Genomic DNA, 10,567 nt, shown 5'->3' with positions numbered 1-10,567 from the left:
GACTGAATCACTTAGCTCATTGAAATGAAATTTGAAGTTTTACCAGAATTACTTTTATATATGAATTCTTTCCCTTTTTTCCCCCCTCTGCATTGTTTTAATATAGACGGAAAGCAACAGACACATTCAGTCTCACAAAATAAGAGCCGTCGTAAACGAGAGCTTGAATTTCTGTTTTAAGGTTATAAGTAGGCCACATCTTATCAGTCGAGACGTCTCTCTTGACCGCTTTAGGTGCCAATGCAAATCAGAAGATATTCACACCGATCCAGATGTTTACATGCACACGAGGAACCGCATGCGATTCTCCAAGGCTCGCTGCAAAAGTGAGATAGTTCATGGTTTCTCAAGCGAGGTTACGTGAAAAGGTTAGAAGTAGTTAATATGTTACCTGAAGTAAGTAACTTATTTGTCGTTTTCATTTGTTATAAATTCAGATTAGCATTAGCTGGACTTGGAAGCCAAAGTTAACAGGCCAGGATCCAGTTGGATGCATATGATCTTGAGCTCCGTTCACACTCTATGCGAAAATACCCAAACTCTGACTTTTTAGACCAATTTTAACCTAAATAAGGATCACAAATTGTTCTTGTAATCCAAGCCCAGCCTACATGCTTGACCTTAAACCAGATACATATCTGATGTATTTAACCGCAGTCTGTGTGACAGCTACACAACGTTTCCATTGAGAGGAAATCTCTCACGAAAAGTGAAATGTTGGGGGGGGGAACTGAAATATTTGATCAGTTAAAAGAAATTGTATCTTTTTGAATTGTGAAAATGCCTTGTTTTCCTGGACAGTCTGGCAGAAAGTGTTTTTGCACATTTGGTTCTTTGTTTGCGTTTCAGAGAGGAAGATAAATGGTGGCACAATGCCTCCTACCACAATTACCCATGTAAATAATCGTCTGCTTCTCTCTAAATAAGCGCTCAGTGGTAACGTAACAGTTTTAAGGGCTCACAAAACAGTGTACACAAATTATGTTTTTAATGTTGAAACATTGCTCACATGGTAAAAGTCCACTTAGGCCCACTTAATCCAAGTAGCTGCTAGCCACTAGAATCAACGGTGACTCTGGATTTATCCTAAATTAAGCTATCAAGCGTGTTTGTCTGCTGCAGTGGGATAACTTATTTAAAAACCTGAACTATCCCTTTAATCAGCCTCTTTTCGTAGCCAGCTTTTACACACACGTCTTCTGCATTTGTGTGTGTGTGTGTGTGCATGTAAACATTAACGTATCAGTGCGAGCATCTTCTCGTTTGCATGCGAATCTGAAACGGCCCCCGACAAGTGACGGGTCGTTCCAGTCAGGTCTGCGAGGCCAGACAAAGGAAGTCCATTTGCACCGACTTAGAGAATCAGGTTAGCAGATGCGTGAGAATCCACCCTCACTAAACTTCCTCACCCACCGGCACACATGCTCCTGACAGCCCCCATTATTTGCTCCAATACTCAGATCTGCATCTCAATACTTGCTGATCCTGGTTTGGCATGTTTTTTTGCCCGGGCTTGCTCCACCCTCTTCCTCTCTTTTTGAGTCTTCCACAATATTCTGTCTGTTCTCCTGCAAACCCTTTCTTCTCCTAAGGTGCCACACGCTGTTGTTCTCAAACACCGTCTGATCTCGCTGAGGTTATCTCAGCTGATGCGCTTTCTTTTGTTGTTTATGTGACTTTCAATCAGCGTCTTATTGTCTTTCTCTGCACCATCTAATCATTCCAGTGTCGCTGTCAGTCCTGGTTACGTCTGCGCGCCGTCCCGGTTTCCTGTGGGGACTGAATCAGCATGAGACTCAACGTAGGAGAGGATATATCGCATAGATAAATCAATGTGTCTAGCAGAGGGAGGTCTTATCTGTCAAAATGGATGAATAAATATCTGGAACCGTGGGTGTGCAATGATTGGCTTATTGATTGGCCTTTGTATTGTGGGGAATTGACCATTTAATTGGTTATGCAATGACAATGTGATAGAATTTCATTTGCTGGAGTATCCGTTTCCGTCTTACTCTAAATACCGAAGAGCCGCATTTTCAGACAAACCAGTTTTTACACAGGTAAACATTTCACATTTAGTACCTTGTAAAAGTGCTCTGTGTATTTATGTATGAATTTTATACGACCCACTCAAAGTGTGGCATCATTTTTGAAATACTTGCAAATTGATACCTGGTGATTTTTTTGTTGTTGTTGTTGTTGTTGTTTTTGCAGTACTGTAAAGATTTTGGCTTGCATCTTGCATAATTAGTGATGCTCATGGTCACTGTAGAGAAGCTGCAGAGATGCACAGCTCAATCTGCAACTATTAGTCTTTCACTCCACATGTCTGACTGATGTGGTTGAGGGAAAATCAAAATAAATCTCATTTGTGGTTTGCCAAGAGTAGCGTGGTAAAAGCCAACAAAGCAGGGCTGTCGCCAAATAAAAACTTGAACTGAAGTTTTTTGGTGGAAAACTAACTTATCTCCAGGAACACATGGTGGATCATGTCGATGACAGCAGCACGCTGAAGGAATTTGCTTCTGTAGAAAACAGGAAAGTTGGTCACCAAATTAGGGCTGCAAAGCAATGAGACGGTGGATGTTCAGTCTCCTATAGAGTCATAAAGAGTATTCATGAGTTCAAGTGGCCCAGTCAAAGCCCAGAACTGAATTCATTTGAGAATCTGTGGTGAAACTTAAGAATTAATGATTAGTGACGACTCTTCATCAAATCTGACTGAACTTGGAATGTTTTGGTAAGACAAACAGGCAAACAAATTTTTGAATAGAGATGCTTTGTAAAAAATAAATAAATAAAAAGTTTAAAAACCATTCATCCTTCTTTTTTTTTCAACCAACTACTTTTATTGGACTACTCCATAAAATCTCAATAAAATTAAAATCTGTGGTGGCAACACAATAAAACGCGTCCACGGGTTTGCAGTAGACAAACTGTCTGTGCTAATTCGACTTGCTAAAATCTCTTATTTAAGAAGTCGAAGCGATCTCCTGAGCGAGCGGAGACGTGATGATTGAACGGCGACACAAATACAAACATGGCAGCAATAAAGGTGAAACAGATGGGTGAACCACAAAGGTCCTTAAAGCCGGGGAGGCTCACACAGATAGCGAGAGTGGACAGATGAATGAGTTGATATTGGGAGATGGGGGAGATAGATGGTGGGAAAGTAGAGTTATGTGCACGGAGGGTGGGGGGTGGACAGAAGACAGAAGGCCTGTGCTACTCCCTCTGTTCTGATAAGCTCCCTCTGGGACCCCACAGTGTGTCGGTCGACCCCAGGGGGTGTGAGTGGGTTGGCCCAGGGTTGCAGAGCAGAATGTGTGGGGCTTGGCCTTAAGATGCCTGTACAAGAGAGAGAGGTGTGCTACCTTCCACTCCGATATTTACTGACTTCATAGCTCGTCCAGATGGCTTCGAGTCAAGGTTCGGGGCTGAGCTTAACCGCGATCGAACTTTCGTCAGCTGACTAAACAGCTACAGAGAATACATTTGAAACATATCACAACACGCCGACCGATTAGAAAAGTCACAGAATTTAATCTGAAAAGGGGAAAAACAGAAAGACAAAAAACAAAACAAAACAAAACAAAAAACACATCCTTTAATGGTTCCACACAGGCTAGAGTAAAAGCTCCTGCTTCTTGGCTTGGCATTAAGTGTTCTGTCAGATGGCTGCCTCTGACTGTGGAGACAGTCTGGACTGAGCCTACACGCTGACCCCTGATTGATTAAGAGGCCATTTCTGGCGCTCGCCTGGCCTGGGGCACCATTTGTCACCTGACTGTGCACTCCTGTCGAGATGCCTCGCGTCCTCCAGTCTACATGCAGACTTCTTTCCACTAAATCCCCATCTCGCCCTGATCCATCGGGGCCACCCGTGTCAGAAATCTGTCCCATCTCTCTGGTGTTTTGGATTAGAGCGAGCACCAAATGCTACGCTATACCACAGAGAAATGTACAAACACTTTCCCTGCAAAGGATGTGTCACCGTTGCCGTCTCAGTGGGCTGAAAATTAAAACGGGCCTAATTAGGAAAGAGCAAATACTATATTTATCTTTTAAGAGTAGTAGCAAATTATTGAGCACTTTAGCAGAAATGAATTGCACGAAATCATGCACAGACTGTTGAGGTTATTGGAGTCGTGCAAGCATGAAATTTGACAAGTCAGACATTTGGCATTACTAAACACGCCTGCGTGAGTAGGAATTTCTTTCTGAAGAGTTACAACACGGGTTATGGGAGATATAAACATTTATCCTAACAAAGCATCCGTTAAAACGCCGTCTGTCATCAGCAGATCGGGAAGTTGGTTATTATTCCTGCCGTTTTTAAAACAACGTACAAAGTTTCTATGAAAACATTTCACTGGAATATTCCTTCAGGCATATCGCTCAAAAATAACAACAACAATAAAGCAAAATTGTGCTATGAATCATAGATGAAGTGTGCAGTTTGACCTGGTTTTCATGGTAGCCATTTGGGACCAGCTGAGGTTTAGATAAAGTGGCTAACTTTATCTAAACCTAAGGTTTGTCATATTTAGTCAAACCAAGTGGGCCTTATATAAACATGGTGGTTTTGGGTTCAAATGTATATTTTCTTCTCAAAATGTTGTTTAAAACTCAAACAGCAGTTTATCTATGCTTAAAATTAAATTTAACTGATATAAGCATCTTCCAGTTGATTGTTTTTCCTGATCTTTTCAGCTAAGACGTGAAGGTTGATGAGCTTTTTTATGTGTTTTGAGATTTTCACAATTTATTGGGATATAAGTGAACCGCATTTTAAACGAGGTGCCTGATGTACCTCCAAATATCCAAATGGCCCTTTTCCGTGTGGTTTGAAACAAAAACGTTCTTAATGATTCAGTGTTTAAAAAAGAAACTTCCTCACCAGCAAAGCATGGCATTGCCTAAAGTCCAGAAATAAAGGCTCATCTACTTTTCAACAGTTTTATTATTTCAATTTACTATGACTGGATGTGACTAGTCACAGTATCAGTATGAACAAAAGTCTACAAAAAGATCAAATCAGAACAAAAGTCATAGAGCTAACCCAACAGGCTGCCACCATGAATCTATCGCAATTCTAGAATAAATTATTTAGTATTATTTAATATTAATCCTAATGTAAAAAAGAAAAAAAAAAAGTGAACAAAAATGGAAAGATTTAACCTGACTTTCAATCGTGAGCTCCTTATATTTTCAGGAATCGTAACGACTCTTTTTATGAGGTTGTGTTGTAGATTGATAACAAGTCCATCAAATTAACCACATGAGCCACTGTTACAGAAAACTGCTCCTTTATAAAAAGCCACCTTTACAGAAAGTCACAGGAACACGGTCGGGTTCACGCTTCGTGCTTCCTGTTGGTTCATGCTTTGACAGCAGGTGGAATCGAAACATATATCTGTAATTTACCAAATGACCTGCGCTCTCCTTTCCCGCATTGCTCCTTCAGCTCCGAGATTAGATCGAGGGAGTGACGAAAGCAAATCTGTTTTGTCACAAGTTGTTTTCCGCTGTGGACCTGAGGAAATTACAATATTCCGGCCCGCCTTGATATTGGAACCACGTCGACCGCCACATTAACTCCAGGAAATACACGAAAAGGGAAGGAATAAATCCTGATACGATGTAATTGTGTTTATCTGAAATTTTCCAGGGGAAATGAGAATGTAAATCGTATTCATAGCTGCTGCTGTGGGCAATTTGCCACCGCAGATGAGCTGGGGGCCGCATCGGTGAAATTCTGATGATTGAGTGGCACACATGACATTTTTTGACTCATTATTTATTGATCTCACATCATTTCCCACCTAAATGTTTAAATCCGCTTGGCCGTCGAGATGCTCTCGCACGCGCGTGGGAAGGCGCGCGAGGTGGGTCGCGGACCAGAGTCGACGGTGACGCGGCCGCCCCGTTTCGCGTGTGGAAGATGAAGGATGAGAGGCTGATAATGTTCTGCCACCTTGGCACCATTAAGATTACATTCCTACCAGTTCAGACCGACCATACCTAACGCTGACATTCACCCTGTGTGGGAGAAAATCCGACGTTCAGGGGCAAAACTTTTATTGCGCCTGATAACGATAATAAATGCTTCCACCCACACACTTTGCCCTTTATTACGGCATTGATCTCTTAACCTCTCAATAAAAATCCATCACTGTAAACCAGTTAATGAATCCCCTAAACATTGCCGTGAACCAAACAGATGATTATCTTTTGTGCTTGATAATAAAAGTAAGAAGTTAAACAACTCGGTAGGAGAAACTATGACTATTTTTTTTTAAGTGTAAATCAAATTCCCCTTGTCTAAGTCTGGCCTGAAAGCACACAGATACAGACATTGACACCAACTTACACATGCAGACAGGTGCCATGTGTTGAACTCACTGTACAGTGAACAGCTGGGCGTCGGAGCGCTGACCTCAGCTGTGGATGCAGACAGACACATGCTCAGAGGGCAGCTGCAAGGTGCCAGTCAGGGCCCCCCACCCCCTCAAAGGCAACTGCACCCATCGCAAGATCCGCCTGCGTCATTTGCCCCAGTCATCTTCTGCTCTGCTTGTTATCTGTACCGTCGGGGGAATTTCCTTCAACTGTGCCTAGTCACCCAAAAACCTCCAAAGGAGCACACCTACTGTATCTGCTGGCCTAGATTACTTTTTTTTTCCCCCCCACCTGCTTACACAACAGCAGCTTCATTCACGAGACCCCAGTCCTGTCCAAACCTCCCGTTCTTGCTGTCACTCACCAGTTAAGTCCTTGGTGCTTTGGGACTATCTGGGATTTGAGGGAAAAGCCTTTTATCCTGGACTTTCTCCACAGCAAATGTCTCATGTCAGCAAAACACCATAAATACTGCAAATGGCATATTTTGCTGCCTCCCAAACCTTCCTTTTTACTTCCACAAGCACAAACATATACACATGCGTGTGTGTGTGTGTGTGTATATTTGTGGTTTTATGAGCTAAATAAATCATCAGAAGCAGCATGAAGTGACTATTTACTCTCACGATAATAAAACTGATTAATATGTATTTGTTAAATATCCTCGCAGGTATTTCTACTTGTGTGGGTGTACGCGGAAAATGTGCTGCAGGGATGTGATGCTGCTTGCCGATTAACCCTTAGGTGGATTTTAAAGGCTAATCTAGGGGAATTAAGTTCCCAGATCTCAGGAATGCCGTGGGCTTTGAGATCCAGACCAGGTGTCCATCCATACTCAGCAGGGGTGTGTGTGTGTGCGTGCGTGTGTGTTAGTGTGTTTGTTGGTGCCTTTGTGTTGTTGCCTGTTTCTGCAAACGACAAGAATGGCTTCGCCTGCATGACAAAAGCAAATGGTGGGTCTTTTACGACAAGGGGAACCGCTATGCGGGAATTCGCTGGACCGTCCTCGGCTCCCATCGCCTTCACATCGACTCTTTATATAAACGAACATGTTTTTAACTGCAGAGCAAATGTTTACGCGTACGCCCACATCGTATTGAGCCACCCCACTTCTCGCTGTTGGATGTTACCCACTCCACCAGCTCCACTTCTTGTGTAATCAGTTACACGATCCCCACTTATCTTCAGCCAGCATGCACAGACAGAACCAGGTGAACCCTGTGAAGTACTGAATGCCTTCAACACATTGTCACATATTCTGCCAAGCAGAAAGTAAATTAGGGCTGTGTTTGTTACCCGAGGATGTTCCTGGGATTAATCTTGCTCTGTGCCCGGTTAGTTGGCTGTGACAAACCTTTCGGCCCCCACAGCCGTGACGACGAGGAGGTGGAGACGGTGCCAGCATCTCCTGTCCCTGTATTAAAGGTGGCATTAGCAGAGGCAGCTTTAACAGGGGCAGCTGAAGAAGGTAATCTCACCAGGTCAGCCATCACACAAGCTGCAGCAGGCCCCGTTAACTTCAGCCTAATTAACACACACCAACAGGGAAATCTTCTCTACTTAGGCCCACACATCCAGTCCTCCAACCAGCTGTTTCAGGGTTAATACTTCCCTGGCTCCACTCTCAGGGGTTCGACCAGCTTCAACTTGCTCAGCTTTCTGTGTCATGCCTCCTCGGGGAATCACAAAACGCATTGATAAACTAGGATGGTAAATCATGCGTGATTGAGTTTTTCCAGAGAAATTTCTGTTGTGCGTGTCTCAGTCCTGCATGTGTGTGTGTGTGTGTGTGTGTGTGTGTGTGTGTCAATGTGAGACCAAATTCTTTCACGTATCCTTTTGAGTCAGCCATGCATTTTGAGCACAAGAAGGAAACGTTCTCGTGTTTGTTTTGAAGAAGCCAAAAGTAAATCCAGTGAAACGTAAATACTGTGATCATCATCAGCTTATATTGTTGCTTAATTATCAGGTTAATTTGAAATTAATTTTAGAAATCTCACTGGAAGGGGTATCACATGGTGGAGCAGTAGACTATAGAGGTTATAGTTCTCAACGCGACCGTCCCGCGTTCCAGTCCCGACCTTGAAACCTTTGCTGCATGTCTTCCTCCTTCTCTCTCTACCCATTTCCTGTCAATTTAGGACGCTGAAGCCCCCCGAAAAATCTAAAAAAATATATATATCTGACAAAAGAAAATGTCGCTAGAATAAAATGTGAATACAAATGTTTTTTGAGCCTTGTTTTGCCCGAGTAAGTAAAACTGAATATTATTTTATCGACCTCGGCAGCTCCAGTGGGGAAGCAGGTCTGCGAAAGAACAGCGGCGAAGTGGTTTGGTTTGTTACAGTCAGATCCAGCTCAATGCCACATCATTTCGTCACTAAAAATATCCGTACCAGAATTAGTCTCAAACAACCTTAAACTCACATCTTGTCAATGCTAATTTAACCAAGATGCGGTGCAGCGCTAACCAGCATTTTAAACCTAGCTTATAAGCCTTGGTGAGGAGTCACACACACTGCTTTTAAGCAGGATCTATAAACTCTCCCTGGTGATTAAAGAAAGATCCCACACTGTGCATGAACATACTTTGCTTATAAACTCAGTTTATATTAACTCACTTTGTGCTTTATTACTGCAACTCTGTGTAAACTTTGATTATGAACTCAGTTGAAAATAGGGACTACAAACACAACTTAATGCAGAGGCCTGACCTACATTCACCATGTAAACGAACAATACTGAAACAAACAAAATGAGAAAATTGATGTTCTGTTTTTAATTTTGCAGATTAAAAACAAGACTAAGCTAATGGTTTTAAACATTTTACCTGGATTTTGGTCTAGGGCTAGTGGTTCACTCGCACCTCTACAGTGGGGTTTGACTCAACTTAACACTACTGTACATAATTTGGGGGATTCTTTAACTAGAATTAAGCAACAGCTCTTGCTGGTTGTACAGTGGGCAGCCTCAGAGTGAGAAAAGTACTGGGACGTGATCTGTGTGGGACATAAACACAACGCAACAATGTGGACATGGAAGCAACGTTGGACAGTTTTATTCAGTCTGTGGCTTTTTGTCTGACCAGAACCAGAAAAGTCTGCTGGCAAAAGACCACCAGCCATTTCTCCTTCTAGCGAGAAATCTGTTTGGTCCTCATCAGAGTTTGATTGAGCATTCACACCGCCCCAATCGAACTGGACTTTCTTGGTAAACGAACCAGAGTTCAATTAAAACGGACTAAACGCTGCTGGTATGAATGCAGCAACAATTTTCAAAGTTTAGAAAACAACAGAATATGGACCCAGAGCAGAAATCATTAAATATAGCACTTTTTTTTTCTTTTTTTTTTGCTTAGGGACTCCTGTGAAACCAAAAGATACAATGGTTGTTGGTTACATCTTTTATTAAAGAGAGGAAGAGCAAAGTAGATGAGAAGTTTGACAGATAGGAAACCACAAATTCTGAACAGCTGATGAGTCAGAAGATGTTCATCTGGTAAGACACAAGAACTGTGAGAAAGTCACTTTTTTCTCATGGCTCAAGAAGAGGAAACCCTGTGATAAGGAATCCAAAGACATGGAATAATGTGCATGTTGTGCACAAAATGTTGGACTGATTACTTTGCTATCAATGTCAAGGCTCAAAGTTCTTTTACTCCAGCATGAAGCAGGAAGTAGAATGAGATTGTTCTACCAATTTGTTTATAGTTAATCAATGACAAAACCATCCAGTAGGTTACCAATAACTGGAAAGAAAAAAAAAACTAATAACATTTACTTTTAAAACAACAAATAGTAAAGAAAATAAAGCTTCTGGGTTATTTTAAGACCTTAATAATATATCTAGTGTTTTGGTTGAATGTCAGTCTATAATGGAAGAACTAAATCTTGAGGAAAATAGAAAATATTTTCCACAGCCTTGTAAAAAAAAATAGACAGCTGTGTGTCTCTTATCTATCCAGATTCTGAACTATTGTGCAAACAGAAACTGCTCCATATTCATAGATTTCGTTATATGAGTTTTCATGTCTGGACTCATCATTTTAGAGTCACATCAAGGAAGCATAGAAATATTTTTGCCAGCTGAAAGAAGTTTTATTGCTGTGGTTTAACACCAACATGCCCCTCAAAGCCCAAAGGCAGTGAAACGGTGCCTCTCCTCT

Source organism: Poecilia formosa, unplaced genomic scaffold (assembly GCF_000485575.1).
Source record: "Poecilia formosa unplaced genomic scaffold, Poecilia_formosa-5.1.2 Scaffold153, whole genome shotgun sequence".
Taxonomy (NCBI): Eukaryota; Metazoa; Chordata; class Actinopteri; order Cyprinodontiformes; family Poeciliidae; genus Poecilia; species Poecilia formosa.
This window is presented reverse-complemented; position numbering follows the sequence as displayed.